We start from the raw sequence: 15,296 nt of genomic DNA on the forward strand, positions 1-15,296 counted from the left end.
CAAGGCATTGATATGATCTAATTTATATTTTAGAAGATTCCTTTAGCTGTTATGTGAATAATTGATTGTAGCATAGAAAGAAGCAATTAGAAGTCTGTTTCGTAGTGCAAGTAAGAGATGATGATGTTGGCATGGACCAATATAGTATTAGTGGAGATGGGGCGAAATGGATGGATTAGGGAAATATTTTCGAAAGTAGAGGTTATAGAATTTGATGATTATTGAAAGTGAGAAATCAAGGATGGCCCTTGTACATAATTTAAAGCATACAATTTGATGAGTTTGCTATTACGTATACATTCATGAAACCATCACCAAGATTTATGTCACAGATATATTTATCACCTCCCACCTGTTTATTTATTTGTAAGAACATGAAACATAAGATCTGCCCACTTTGTAAATTTTGAAGTATATAATACAGCATTGTTAACTGTAGGCACTATAGATATATGTACTATACATATCTCTAGGACTTACTCATCATGTACAACTGAAACTTAGTAGTCTTTGGTTAGTATCTCCCTGTTTTCCTGTATTCCCAGCCCCTGACAAGGACATTCTCTTCTGTTTCTATGAGTTTGACTACTTTAGATTCCTTACATAGGTGGTGTCATATATTTGACAAATAATATTTGTCTTTATGTGTCTGGCTTATTTTGTTATCACAATGTCCTTCAGGTTCATCTATGTTGTTGCAAATGGCAGGATTTCCTTTTTTTAAGACTAAATAATATTTCATTATATATACAGAAAGTGCCAAAAAATGTATACACGTCTTAAGACAGGGAAAAACTGTATTAAAATTGTAATAATATATGCTGATAACAAAAGATGTATACAAGTCATGTGTATACATTTTTTTGGCGCCCCAGGTATATACATACATACCACATTTTCTTCATCCATTCATCTGTGGGTGGAAATTTAGGTTGCTTTCATGTCTTGGCTATTGTGAATAATGCTGCAATGAACATGGGTGTGCACATACTTCTACAAGATCCTGATTTCGATTCCTTGGAATGTAAACCTTGAAGTGAGATTGCTGAGTCATATGGTAGTTCTATTTTTCAGTTTTTGAGATAACTCCATATTCTTTCAATAGTGGCTGCACTAATTGACATTCTCACCAACAAAAGAAGGAGGGTTTGTTATTTTCTACATCCTCACCAACACTTGTTTCTTTTATTGATGACAGCTGCCCTAACAGGTGAGGTGATATCTCATTGTTGTTTTGATTTGCATTTCCCCTATGATTAGTGAGTGGTGTTGAGCACTGTGTTATGTACCTATTAGCCATTTGTATGTCTTTGGAGAAATGGCTTTTCAGGTCCTTTGCCCATTTTCAAATCAGGTTGGTTATTTATTTATTTATTTATTTATTTATTTATTTATTTATTTATTTGCTTATTTATTTGCTTATTTGTTTGTTTGCTATTGAGTTGTAAGAGTTTCTTATATATTTTGAATATTAAGCCTTTATCAGATATATGATTTGGAAATAATTTTTTTCCATTCATTTTGTCAATAGATTTTGAGACAAAAACTGACCCAAGAGACAAAGAAGATCATTCATTACATATTAATAAAACGGGCAATTCCACAGGAAAACTGTAACAATTATAAACATACATAGGCACCCAATATTAGAACACCTAAATATATAAAGCAAACATTGACAGATCTGGAGGAGCAATAGCAATACAATAATAGAAGGAGACTTCAATACCCCACTTTCAATAAGGATTAGATCATCCAGGCAGAAAATCAATAAGGAAACAGCAGACTTGAACAGTATTATAGACCAAATGGATCAAGTGTTTTCAATGCAGCTGAAATTTCAAATACAGTAAAGACAGAGAAGTGATCTCTAACATTTAGTAGCATGGAGCATATAATAACCTTAACAAGAGGAGTCTCAGAGATTTAGGAATGGAACTAGTAGGGACTGACGTGAGTTAAGGAGAAAAGAAGAGGAGCTTACAGATGTACATAGAACTTAATCAAAACAAAAAAGAAATATACAACAGCCCAACAACAATAACAAGACCAAGTAAAAACAGAGAACTTAGAAAGTAAACAAAAACAACCAAACTGAAAATTTAGAACCTTTTTTCATATTAAATACATCTTTGAGCTATGTTCTTTCTAATTTTCATTTTTGCCCCTTCTCTTCCCCGCAAAAGTAATCTATATTCCAACTACTCAGTTTTATCTCCACACCACTCTAGATTCTACCTCTACCACTCCAGTAAACTGCTCTTTCCTTGTCATCAATACTGCATAATTATAATTAATTCTCTTAAAACTTTCTCCTCTCTTGTCATCCACGACATTCTATTACATTGTTTCTCCTCTCTAATATGTTCTTTTATCTCTCTTCTTCCCTCCTCCAAATTGTATTAGACAAATTTTTTTCCCCATCAGTTTTTATATATTCTTCCGTACTAATTGTCCCACTATCTTATGGCTTCAATGACTCCGATTATCCCTTCATTGTGGGTGATTCATACATTTAAATCTTAATCCACTTTCACTTCCAAATTACGCACCCACATCTCTAACTTTCTTATCAACCTCTTCACTTGGATAGCCTGCAACGAGCATATTGCAAACCTTTCCAAAACTTTCTATGCGGTGAAGAAAGCAAGCTTTCACAAAGATAATATTTTGCAGGGTTAGAAATTGTTCCAGGGTCCAAGAAAATTTTATGGGAATAAGAACTGTTTTGAAAATTTATCTATTTTCGATCTTTAATATTTAAATGTAAAACAGCTATTAGTAGATATATTTTACTCCTGCCAGATGCTGAGAGTTATGTAGAAAGCGTGCTTTTATAGAGTAATTAATCAAATGTGTAGTAAGACAATGGTTCAAGGAGAGATTATCAGTGTGAATTTTAATTAGTGACAGCATACTTCAGACCAGAGTGGAAACATAGTTTGTAATGGCTAATTAAACTATTGAATACTGAACATTTAGGGCACAGCATTTTCATTGTGTTTCACTGTAAGACACCATAATACATACATATGTATACAGCAGGTAAGTCAATGATTATGGTTTTAATGAATTAACTATATTTACCTCAAGCATTTAATTGATATTGTATGGAAATGGTTATTCAAAGTATTTTTGTTAAGTAGCAGTTTTGAATTGACAAAAGACATTTTATTCATAATAAATTAAAGGCATCTTAATGCAAGAGAAGCTTATGGGATATAAAATTGATTTTTGTTCTTCATAATATCAAATGAAATATGAACCATGTAATGAAAAAAGTGCTTGGGATGAATTTATTTAAAAACCAGGAATGTTATCCTAACAAGAGAGGATCCATTCAACTTCTCTATTACATAAACCTGTTGAGTTATGGGCTTCAGCGATCAGTTTTTTTTTTCATCCCCAAAAGGAACTGTTTTAATTTAAAAAGCTCAAAAATGCAGTGACAGTGAAGCACTGATGTGCCTTAGGCACAGTCCCAAATTAGTGCAGACTTAGAGCTATGTCCTCTCTTTCTAAGAAGGAGAAAGCAGAGAACAAAGTTCAATCTACAGTAGGAAGGAACAGAACAAAAAGCAAAGAACCAAAAGGGTGCTTTCCAGAAGCCTAAATTATTCTTTGTTTTTTGGCCATGTCACTGGAAATACTTACTCCTCTTACATGAGTCCTTTCTTCACAACGTTTGCTTTTTAAAAACTGTAATCTGCTGAACAAGAGATGCCCACATTTCCTCAGGCAGGAGAGCCACTTTGGTGCAGTTTTTGCTTCGTTGGTGTGGGTCTTCCTTCCCTGGAAGTGCACCTGCAGGGACCATAGCCTCAGGACGGTTTCAGCTCCACTTGTGGAGCAGGCGAAGGATTGGCTGCTTTTGTGCTTTGAAGACACAGACCACTTTAGACTTTAGTTGTCCTCAGTTCCTGCTCATAAAAAGAAACCTTGATCCTCTTCCTGTGGTGGCAGAGTTTGGTGGCAGGGCCCCATTTTAAGTCCTTGCGCTCCTGAACGGTAGGAATGGTAAGGAGCAGCAGGGCTTGCTCATCGATTTCCTGGTCTAGGAATATTCTTGCTAATGGAATACCGTCAGGGGATCTGATGACCCGCACATCTGCCACACTCCACTTTAGGGGCTTACTGTCCAGGTGAAGACTTTCAGCAACTTCAATCCTTATTTCCTTTGGTGAAGGAGGTTTATTCTTATAACCAGAAAATGAAAAAGTGAAGCTTTCTTTTTCTTCTTTGTCTGTCTGGAGGCAGCAATGTGGATCTCTCACTTTGGGTGGGAAGGGAGGAGCGTGACTTTTCCCCTGCCATTTCTAACTCTTCCTGTAGCTCATTCTGCTGCTCAGCTGTACTGTTTTCACTTGGGGACTGGTCGTCTCCTTCATTTGGGTCATCCTCATCTTCACCCCCACTTCCCTGAGGAGAGCCTGCTGGGGTATTATTAACAGATGCAGGGGAGCGTTTTTTCTAATGAACAAAAGCATTTTCCCGCTTCTTTCTCCTCTTACTGGCCTTTTTCAGGGCACACACTAAGTTACTATGCCCATCAGGTGGCCTCCCAATTATTTTACTTTTCTTTTTTCCATAATAGTGTGTACATTTGGTCTTTGTAAGTACAGAGCAATTCTTAGAACACCATCCATGGACCAATAGATTGAGACAGCACCCCAGTTTGATAGAGGTCTGCCGGCAGAATTCAGGCACTGATCTGCTGTTCACTATCTCAGCAGTAGCTCCATAACTCTTTTCTTTGTGTTTGGCCTTCAGGACTTCCCCATATCCATGCGACACAGAGTCTTTGCCCAGCCATAGCTCCTGAAACACGACTGGGTTTATAGGCTACATTGATAAGTTAAGGGAGAATGTGAGTTCTCTGAGGACCAGAACACAGCCCCCAGCTCCTACACGTTGGGGCAGCTCAGCAATTCTTCCTTTGTTAAGATATGGCCCTGAGAAGCAATGGTGGTTGAAGTATATCTTTGGACAGCAACATTTTCCATTAACCATAATCACTGATGGAATCGCTTGCCTTGAGCCCCAGCTGGGGCAACAGCTCGAAATATGCCAGGGACATACGGGGAGGAACTGAGTTGTCTTACTTCAGGGCAAAGGTTGGAGGGGCAGCTTTCTCCCAGGTGGAAGAGCTGGCGGAAGCCATTATTTCTTTGTTGAGCCCTCTCCTGCATCTTGCAGATGCAGGCAACTGCCATATATCTTCAGGGATCTTTCTTTGCATGGTATACAAAAATGAATGTAAAGCCAATAATTGTTGTTTAAAGGACAGAGAATTGACATAGAAATGGGGAATCAGGAACAGTTTCCAGGAGGAAGTGATATTTCAAAAGTCTTTGAGGGGGCGGCCTGATGGCTCAGGCGGTTAGAGCTCCATGCTCCTAACTGCGAAGGCTGCCAGTTCGATTCCCACATGGGTCAGTGGGCTCTCAACCACAAGGTTGCCAGTTCAATTCCTCGAGTCCCGCAAGGGATGGTGGGCAGCACCTCTGCAACTAAGATTGAACACGGCACCTTGAGCTGAGCTGCCTCTGAGCTCCCGGATGGCTCAGTTGGTTGGAGCACGTCCTCTCTACCACAAGGTTGCCGGTTCGACTCCCACAAGGGATGGTGGGCTGTGCCCCCTGCAACCAGCAACTAGCAATGGCAATTGGACCTGGAGCTGAGCTGTGCCCTCAACTAAGACTGAAAGGACAACAACTTGAAGCTGAACGGCACCCTCCACAACTAAGATTAAAAGAAAAACAACTTAACTTGGAAAAAAGTCCTGGAAGTACACACTGTTCCCCAATAAAGTCCTGTTCCCCTTCCCCAATAAAATCTTTAAAAAAAAAAAAAAAAGTCTTTGAAGTACAATAGGACATGGGAAAAAAAGGGAGTTCCAGATAGTGAAAATGGAATGAGGATTGAAATGGAAATTCATTACGTCTGCATGGAGCTCAGATGAATTCAGTTTAATTGAATATCTGTGGATGTGATACAAATGATAAATTTAGGAAAATATTGTGAATAGATTTGAATACCTGGCTCTGACATTTGGATTTATGGAGATAGTAGACAACCATAAAATTCTTTTGAGTTTGGTGGGAACATAAAGGGACCCAAGCTTTAGAAAAACCTAATCTGACAGTAGTGTGTAACATGCATTAGTGGCCAGAGAGGGAAGAGGTAGGTGATTGTTTTCCTCAGTTGTAGCTTATTTGTTTGGCTAGGGTACCATGGCAATATCATATGACCCATGATGGAAATGGCTGGACGACTACTTTGCTCAGACCCGAGCCTCTCATTTCTTTTGTGGATCCTATATATGAGCTCAATATGTACCACATTTTCTCTGTGGGGCCCTTTATAGACAAATTGTTTTTCTTTGTGCATATTTAAATTCTTGTTGATAGCAAACCAACACTGCCTTCATTGGTTTTAGTCCTCTACTGTCAAAGCGAAGTATACCATCCTCATTTCGCATTTTAGACTAGTGCATGAAAATGTTAATTTTCTGGGAATCTTGGTTTTTTTTTTCATATGGGTGATCAGTAAATCACAGTTTCTTTCTTTACACTGTCCTTCCTTTCTCTCTCCCCTATGCAACACCTATTTTTTGTGGGTCTTCTCATACTCCTCTTTGACCTCATCATATTCTGCTCTTTCATTAGCTGTAACTTTCTTGCATATTGACCTTTCTTGGAGTCTCACTCTTTGGCTTCATCATTTTATATTATTTCTAGAGGATCTCTTTAATGTCCACAATTTCAACCAATATGTGAAAAATGATGTTCCCAAATTTTTATGTTCAGCAGAATCTGTCCTCTTTAGTTTGATACCCATTTTTTTCTACAAGCTGAATGTACACTCCTAGATTTTATACAAATATTTGAAACTCAACATGTCCAAAACTTAGTGTGCTATCTTCATCCCTTTCTTGTGGATTTTCTGTTAAATACCCAGTAAATAGTGTCACTATTAACTGACTTTTCCAAGCCAGTACCCTAGAATTTTTCTAGATGCTTCCTTCTGCCTTACCTTCTGCTACTGATCAATTGTCACCTCTGAAATTGTTTCCTATATGCCTTTCTTTTTTTTCTGAAAGGGCTGTATTTCAGGCCCTCTTTGCATAGATTATTATAATATCCTCTGACATGATTACTTGCATCCTATCTTTTTCCTCTGCAAGTCCTTCTTAGAGTCATTTTTCTGAAATGAAAATATGATTCCCATATCCATCAGGGTAGAACTCAAACTTCTCATCTTGACTTACAAGGCCACTGGCGGTCAGATTGTGCCTACTTCTTTGGTCTCATCTATGTCCCTAAAGTATTGTATATTTCAGGGTACAATATTAAAACTTTTTTTGCAGAAATGTTTCCTCTATTTTGCATGTACTTCCCTATCTTGTCTTCAAGACAAATTCAATTGTCAAGATCTGGATATTTATCTGCCTCTTCTACTGAACCATGTGCTTACAGAGGACAAGGAATTTATCTTATTCATATAGGTGTCATTAGCTCTGGACACAGCCATAGATAATCATTAAATGTTGAACAAATAAGTGAATGGTTACTTTAAGCAAAATGTTATTACACTTCTTAGGGAGATTTGGAAAAATGCAATTTTCCCTGAGCTTAGTAGAACACAAATGCTGTTTCCTGAAATTCTAAACCTACTGCGCTAGAAGATGAGTGTTTTAAAATAAATGGAACACCTCAGCATTCTAGTTAATTGGCGTGAATAATATCTGACAGAAGGTTGAATATCAAATAGCTATCTACCTTGCCTCTCTTTTGTGTTTATCATATATATTTTGATAGAAATTAGCAATAAACCAAAGAGATGTTTATTCACAGATACCATTGCTTTTCATTTGGGTGTGGATAATGAGCACTAAGAAGGCAGGCAGGGTTTCCAGGGGAGTAATTGGTGTTGATGTTTTGTGCTATCATGTGTTTATTCTCAAAAAAGAAGAGGCACTAAACTATCATTACATGCCTGATAGTTACAAGCAAGGGCTGTGTGGATCAATGATTCTTTAATGAAATGCTGTGTAGCACACACTGTCATTATCTTATTCTTACAAACAAGGAGCAAGGATGAACTTTCTATTGAATTCATGGGCATGGAGGACTATTGGGATTGTATACCCCAATTCCTCTTTTAATGAATAAAGGATCGAAGGCCAAGTATGTTATGGTATTAACTTGAGGTGACAAAGTTAGCTAGTGTTAGAGGTAACATAGAAGTCACACATTCTAACTAAAATTTCTTGTAATTGTTTTAAATTTTGGCAGAAGACCATACTCTGAACCATGTGGGAGTACGAATGGTATTAATTCATTTTAAATAGGCACATTAGTCATTAATTATGTGCACGTATTTATTGTTCATATGATTAATATTTATGAATCACGTAGCTCATATTTAATATTAATTTTTTGTCAACCAAGATTTCACAGATTTTATTTTTCCTTTGTTAGCTCTTGAATAAAATCAAGGCAATATTAGCTTTCCCTTCAACTCTGCACAGATAAATGTGATTTATGGTGCCTAATGTAGTTACTCACTTCTGGGCCTATGGAATATCAAGTCTAGACTTCAGGCTTTGTATTTCCATTGGAGTTCCAATTCTTCCTGGGAAAATTGTTAGGAGGAGTTTGTAACAGATGGTCAGGTCCCCAGGAACTCTGGATTAGAACTTGCCAGGAAAATAATGTGATGTGAAGACTGTGTGATGGTCTGGGAGTAGACAAAGAGGGGGAGGGAGAAAGAACAAAAGGGAAGCAGTAGAACACAGGGGAACTAAAGAAAAATGCAAGGATAGTATTTAAGGAAGAAAGGAAAGAACGGAGAATGTAAGGCAGGAAAGTCAGGCCTGGAAAGATTTATTGAATTCCTGCCTGTTAGGGAAAGATATTGTGCTAGAAAATTTCAGTTTTCTCATTTAATCCTCACAACTTCAGAACATATCCCATTTTACAGGAGAGGAAATGAGATACATTGAAGTAAAGTCGTGTGCACAAGTAAATGTCCTGTGCCACATATTTAGTAAGTGTCAGTACTAGGATTCAAACCCAGACCTGGTATCTTCTCTAGCAGCAGGGGAAGAAGCTGATTAAATGCATTTCAGAATGTTGGTTTGTGCTTGATGAGGATTGCCTTGAAAATTTAATCATTCTCACTAGGTTGGTTCAAATGGCCCTAGAGTGCCCGCCCTTCAGAACTTCAGTGGGTACCTTAGTAGAGATCCCTGAAAAAATGAGGGTAGTTTATAACTCCTTACCAGTTTGATTACTGAAGATTGTCTGAAAGATGGGAGGCAATTCTTCCATTGGTATTAGCAGGAGCATAAGAGTGAGAAAGTTAAAAGAGTAGAAAGAATAATAAGGTCTTTTAACTTTCTCACTGTTACGCTCCTGCTAATACCAATGGAAGAATTGCCTCCCATCTTTCAGACAATCTTCAGTAATCAAACTCTTTATGTACCGACATGGAACAATCTTTATTATATAGGTAAATAAGACAGGAAAGTGCAGAACAGTGAGTAAACTGTAAAAAAACAATAAAAAAAGAAAGAAAGAAAAAAATTTGCTTAGATAAGCATAAAACACCCCTGGATGTATAAACAAGAATTTATAATATTGGTTGCTTTCCAGGGAGGGGAACTGGGTGGCTAGAGAGCAGAAGGTGGAGGAAGACTTCTTACTGGATACTCTTTCATACCTTTTCAATTTCAAACCATATGAATCTATTACCTATTAAATCAATGATAGAAAAGTTAAATGATTAAAAAGATATCTCTGTGTATATACAGATAGAGAGCTAGGTAAAAATAATATTGGAGCAGAAGAGATAATATTCTACATGCAATTATTAATTAAAGTATAACATCTAACATGGATTAACAAAAAAACCTATAACTGATGTGATTTCTTAACTTCAGACTAATTATTTGTTTTTAATCACAAGGACATATTAAGCCTTGGAATATCCTTCTAGAATTTAAAAATTCTAAAAATTTAAGAGATTGAGTCATGCATTTTTAAACTATCTTTTTTTCAACATTAGGAGAACTACAAATTTTCAGCTACAATGAATAAAAACATTAACACACTTAGACTCTTTCTTATTTCCCTCATATTGGTTTCTTCAGACATTTCTGAGCTAATTTTACTTTTGCCTCATTTTTCTTAAAAACTTTAAAGTTCTGCTATCTTGCTATATTTTATGTACTTTTGCAAGCCACCCTTAGTTTACAAAGGAACAGGGCTGACTATAGATAAGTCACAGATAAACATAAAATATTGGAACTTATTCAAAATGATGATAATCCTAACTCATGATTTACCAGTATTTTTTCTGTGCAATAGTATGTGTAAAGATTACTTCTAAATTGTATATTAATTTTTGAAGACAATTTAGAACAATACAATTTTAAAAGAGTTTCTCTTTTAAAATCAGTATTCACCTATTCACTAATACGTCTTTCCATAAATTGTCGTGTCTTCAATTTGCCCTTTAAGCAATAGAAAATAATTTGCTTTGCTTTGGTACTGGAATTGTGTGTTCTAGTATAGTGAGGCCAGGAGGTGAGTGACTCCTAGCTTACTATTTTTTAAATTATAGGTTGTTAAGTAAGATCTGCTAGGATCAGGTCTAAAACTGAGTTATTTTCACATATCAAAACCCAAGTTGAAAAACTGTTTTACTTGTTAAGATCGATTAACTGGAGGTAATGCTTGCACATTGGCTCATTAACAGAAGAAAAGTTGGCCCACTCTAATCACAGAATTTTCACAGAAAAGTTAACGATGAATGTAAGCAAATCTCTTATAACAATTTCACTGTTTGGAAAAAAAGAAAACATGATATTTTTCTCCCTCCAATTCTCCTGCTGCTGTTTTCTCTTCTTCATATAACCACTTGTTCTTTACTAGTGTTAAAAATCACAAACCTAACCATTTCTGATCTTGTGTAGTTGACCAGTATTGGTTGTTAAAACAATAGTGAAATTAGAAACAGAGTGGCTCTGTCATAAGTAGTCTTGAACTTTGACATGTTTCTTAGCCGTATGAGCTTCAATTTCACCTGAAAAAATGGTGGAGGTAAACTAATAGGTCTCTAAGTACCGTCTATTTGAAAAATTTTTATTCCTCAATGAGCTGTGTTGAAAATATAAGATGCTCCCCTGGTATTCTCTGGTGTTAAGTTGTATTGCAATAATTTCAAAACATTTAAAAAATACTTTATTTAAAATTTTTTTCCCAAAGAAAGCTCTTTTTTTAATGTATGGTATACAGTATTATATTAGTTATAATAGTTTTAGGTGTACAATATAGTGATTCAACATTTTAATACCTTATAATGTGATCACCCACTAATTCTAGTAATCATCTATCACTGTACAAACTTATCACAATTTTTTAAACTATATTCCCCTTCACCTTTTTCACCACCAATCTCCACCCTCTGCTCTGGCAACCATCCCTTTGGTCTTTGTTTTTATGAGTCTGTTTTTGTTTTGTTTAGTTTTTTTTGGATTCCACATGTAAGTGAAACACTAAGGTATTTGTCTCTCTCTGTCTGACTTATTTCACTTCGCATAATATCCTCAAGCTCTGTCCATTGTTGTTGCAAATGACAAGATTCCATTCTTTTTTATTGCTGGATGATATTCATATATATATATGTATATATATATGTGTATATATATACAGATATACATATATATATACACACACACACATACCACATCTTCTTTATCTACTCATCTATCATCGTTGGACTCAAAACATTCTTGTAACAAAAATATATTGACTTCCTTTAGCTTAAGCTTTAGTTGGTTTTGTGAAATAAAACAATTATCAGTGAGGGTCCAATCTCCACATAGGGGTCCATCACTGATCATGTTTCTGTGATCAGCACCACATTGCACCAGTGAAGCCCTGTAGTACTTCACTCTGTTGGATGAATGGTTAACCTGTTCTGATTTCCACTATGGTGGCCATTTCTGAATATTTGGAGAAGATGATACACCAATTTTGGTGAATGAAGCAATCTAGTCATCTCATAAAACAATAACCACATGCCTGCCCACTTTATGGTCAGTACAAATTCTAGGACTTGCAGCCAAGGTTCTAAATGAACAAGTCCATTTTTACCAACTTTTAGTATAATGTGTTGCTGCTGCTGACTTTGTTAGCAGTAATAAAGCATTTGTCAAGTTTTGATTGTGGTTATTAAATGCCGTGTATCTTGTAGTTTATGAAATTTCTTTATAGATCTGTCAGTAGGTTGAATCTAAGTGTAAGCTTTACAGTGTTGCATTTTCATATATATTCTGTGTCTTCATAAATATTTAAGTAAGACTGCTGTGTTAAACTTTTCTAGTTAGATGTTTTATGTGTAGAAAACTGTGCTAAGAGTTTTCTAGTTAAATTTTATTTTAATCAGAAAATTGAATCCATGGGTCTTAATTTCTCCTACTAGGTGGAAAATGTCAGTCCAGATCATCTTTAAGGTCCGTTAACTCCAAACTACCGTATTTCTTTAACTTATGCTCAGAGTTATTGAGCTGTCCTTATTTTTCTCAGTTAGCAACAATGCCACTCATTCTGAGTTTATCCATACAGAATATGCACACTACATGCATAAGATTACTTTAGAGATGTTTGCAGATTGATATGAGATGTAAACCATTTAAAATAATTGAAAATTATATGTAGTTAAGTCATCATTAGAAGACCAGACCTTGAAAATTCCATTCATCATCTGAGCGTAGCAGCCACAGCTATTATGTCGTAGCTATCAGTTTGGAATTTGAATTGTTTAGTTCATTGCTTATCATGGGACTGAATATTGTACCCAACAGGAGGCATGTGTTTGTTTCTTCACCGCAAGGCTGTGACAGCATCTCCTGGCAATCTTAGTACAAAGTGGTTTCAAAATAATGTTTAGTCTGCAAACTGTTTTTCTTCCCTGCCTGGGAGTGATGAAATTTGGGCATGTTGCTTCCTGCTGTTGCATTGCTTCCGAAGAGCATTGTAATTGTATATAAAAGGAGGATTAATGAAACCAGTGAAATCTGCATCTCATTTTAGAGATTAGTTTTTCAAACCCAAGCTTTGTTCCAGAAGCTTGATTTTTTTTTTTCCTGATTCTATCTTTCTGTTGTCAAAGAACAGAAGCAGCTTTGAGTCCACCATAAGACTGCCTATTAATTTTTGGAAAATTATTTAAAAACTCTGGGACTCATTTTCTCCTTTTGTAAACTTTTGTAACATTCGTAATATTTTTGAAAGATGGCATAGTACTTAGGAAAGAGGGCTTTCAGGTTATTACCTGCTGATTTTTAATTTTGGCTTCAACCCTTAAGAGCTGTGTGATTTTACTATTGTCCACTTACTCTAAGACTCAGTTATTTCAATGGCATTAATGGAGCTAATACCCTGTTTCCCAGAAAATAAGACCTAGCGGGACCATCTGCTCTAATGCGTCTTTTGGATCCGAAATTAATATAAGACTCGGTATTATATTATATTATATTATATAAGACTTGGTCTTATATTATAGTAAAATAAGACCGGGTCTTATATTAATTTTTGATCCAAAAGATGCATTAGAGCTGACGGTCCGGCTAGGTCTTATTTTTGGGGAAACTCAATAGTATTTTGTAGGCTTGTTCTGAGCATTAAATCAGACAATCCATGTAAAACATTTAGCACAGTGCCTGGCACAAATATATACTTATTAGCTGTTGGATATTATTATTAACTCTTACTAAATATAATGCAGAGCCATGTAGAAAGCACTCTATTATTATTGAGTATGTAGGAGACTCAGTAGGTGTACTCTTAAGCAGTAATTATAGGTAGTCTCTTTTCTTTGTGTATTATTTATCTAATATTATGTTCTGAGAAGATATTGCTGATAGGACATCTGTTCAGGCATTAAATTATGGTGGAGATGACTCATGTTTGGCCTGTTCTACTTTTCCACTTCACTGGATCCTACATGATTTTTCTCAAATTGAATTGTCCTTTTTGTTTCCAACTGCACATCAGGTTGCCAGTATTTCTTCACTGAAAAGTATCCAATTAGTCTTTATTCTGATGATGAAATACACTAAAATTCTATATTAGGTCTTTCATCTAGGATATTTAACAAGTTCTATATTTTTGTCTAATTGCAAAAGATATATGATATATAATTTCACTACTAGCATAGATGTAAGAACAGCTGTAATGTAGTATTGCATTTTCTTCTTTTTTTTTCCCTTAGAAAACAAATGCAGTTTAAGGGAAAACTTTTCCCTGAGTGATGAGTGATTTCAGTTATTTAAAGCAAATCTTTTTCCATAGAATATGCACATCAATAACCAGTAACATAGGTAAACAGCACACAATTTTGCTTATATATTTCATGGACTAACAGATTTTTTTTTAAAGGAAAATGTGTTATGTTTTGGAAGAGATATTTATCAGGACAGTTCCTCTTATTGTCATGTCAATGTGGTAATTGAACTAAAATTTTTTTTTTTGCTAAGGAGAGATGATTTAATTTTGCACAGTATACATGTATATATATATACACAATACATTATAAAACATGAGGATTTGACTTTAACATGTGTCATTATCCATTTTCTGAATTCTCACAATCACAGAATGTTGTATGTACTATCATTGCAATATACCATAGCACAGATTGATAGAGTATTTGAATAATTGTTTGATTAGAGATACAAATAATCAAATTTCTTGATCTATATATAAACACAAAGATACACACACTTACATATTTATATGTATAAAAATTTTTTTAACTGAAAATATTTTTGGCAAAAGTCCCTATCAGCTAATCCAGTGAGAGGGACAAACCTTTTAAGAGAGTTTGCTTCCGTGTTTCCCCAAAAATACAACCTAGCCAGACAATCAGCTCTAATGGGTCTTTTGGAGCAAAAATTCATATAAGACGTGGTCTTATTTTACTATAAGACCTGGTATAATATAATATAATATAATATAATATAATATAATATAATACCAGGTCGTATATTAATTTTTGCTCCAAAAGACGTATTAGAGCAGATTGTCTGGCTAGGTCTTATTTTCAGGGAAGCAGAGCTGAACTCAGGACTGGCAATCCCACTATCTTATTCTTAAAGATTACCTCCCTATTTTCTGCCTGCCAACTCATCTTTCTTCTCTGGGAAAATGTATAGGTTTATGAGGTATGGGGCAGGTAGAAGAGCACTTTATCATTGTGATAGGATTCATCCCAAATGCTGATTC

At 35.5% G+C, this 15,296-nt stretch overlaps 1 pseudogene; it reads right to left on the reverse strand.

The window, feature by feature from the left end:
- Positions 1 to 3,896: 3,896 nt before the first annotated feature.
- On the reverse strand, positions 3,897 to 5,010 carry LOC117025544 (scm-like with four MBT domains protein 1; annotated as a pseudogene).
- Positions 5,011 to 15,296: the final 10,286 nt, after the last annotated feature.

This window comes from Rhinolophus ferrumequinum, chromosome 8 (assembly GCF_004115265.2).
Source record: "Rhinolophus ferrumequinum isolate MPI-CBG mRhiFer1 chromosome 8, mRhiFer1_v1.p, whole genome shotgun sequence".
NCBI lineage: Eukaryota > Metazoa > Chordata > Mammalia > Chiroptera > Rhinolophidae > Rhinolophus > Rhinolophus ferrumequinum.